We start from the raw sequence: 1,330 nt of genomic DNA, 5'->3' as shown, positions 1-1,330 counted from the left end.
CTATCAAACATATTCAGAGTGCTTTTTAAAATTTTGCATGTATACAAATGTACAATATGTGAACAATATGTCATTTCAGGTCACCAGACATGTAGCAATTGTACCTGGTTAAAAAGAAACTCAACTTAGAAACAGAAAAATGTAGGAAATGTAATCAGTCATAGAGCGTAATTAGACCAGTGCAGTGAGGTCAGGGTAATTTGGATAAAATAAGCTGACAGTGATACGACCCAGACTACTGCGAGTATCATTTTCAACACATTTCTTCACCCTTCACCCTCCAGAACACTTTACGAAAGAGGGTTTGTAAAGCGCAAGAGTCTTTACTGATGATGTGTGCTTTGAACTTAGCAAGTGGGCTTTGAAAGGAAGTGAAAATTATGATTCACACAGGGCAGGCAGACACATTATTTTATGGAAATATGTTTTATTGTTCTTTAGTATGCTCATTTAATTAATGTGTTTGGAACACGTATTATCTGCTATAATTTGAAGCTCATTTAGGCAAATAATGGAGAGCACCACTTAGGCCCATCTGAGCAAAGCATAATGTTCTCAAGAGGACTAATGCAAACACAGTCCAAAATGTATACAGACTGATTTAGTTAGCTTACATAAACATGTGTTATTGTGAGTAAAGCTAAATGACAACTAACCATTAAGGCTGTTTTCCAATTTGTATTAGTCTAAAATACTCATTAAAAAAACATTGGTCATGGCAATTTAAACCGTCTGGAAATGACAAATATATGCAACAACATATTTTTGGTGATTTTCACTAAAACCTTATTTATTTATATTAGAAATGAATTTTTGTGGTAAAAACAATTTTACAAACATAATAGGACAGGGATGAATGTCTTCAGGGCACATGTAGGATCATTGGTGGGTAGTAACTGATTACATGTAATCTGGATTACATAATTAGATTCCAAAAATTAAAGGGGTTACAGTATATGATGCGATTTAAATTTTTCCTTTCTCTTTGAAGTGTTACAAGCTCTTGGTGCATAAAGAAGATCTGTAAAGTTGCAAAGACTAAAGTCTCAAATCCAAAGAGATATTCTTTATAAAAGTTAAGAGTCAACCACGCCCTCCTAAACAACGCGTAAAAAGACAGTATAAATCATTATAATCTGTAATTATGTCCCCACTGGATGCAACAAATGCTTTGTTTATAATGGGTTTTAATGTTTTTGTCTCGTCACTCTGGCCTAACAGGACATCACAGTATGGTAGGGACGTAAAATTTCCGTCACACGCTTGAGGTATTCGGCCAATCACAATGCACTGGATAGCTGGCCAATCACAGCACACCTCGCTTTTCAGA

This window comes from Sinocyclocheilus anshuiensis, unplaced genomic scaffold (genome assembly GCF_001515605.1).
Source record: "Sinocyclocheilus anshuiensis isolate Anshui unplaced genomic scaffold, SAMN03320099.WGS_v1.1 scaffold1159, whole genome shotgun sequence".
NCBI classification, from domain to species: domain Eukaryota; kingdom Metazoa; phylum Chordata; class Actinopteri; order Cypriniformes; family Cyprinidae; genus Sinocyclocheilus; species Sinocyclocheilus anshuiensis.
The sequence above is the reverse complement of the archived record's forward strand: the minus strand, read 5'-3'. Positions refer to the sequence as shown.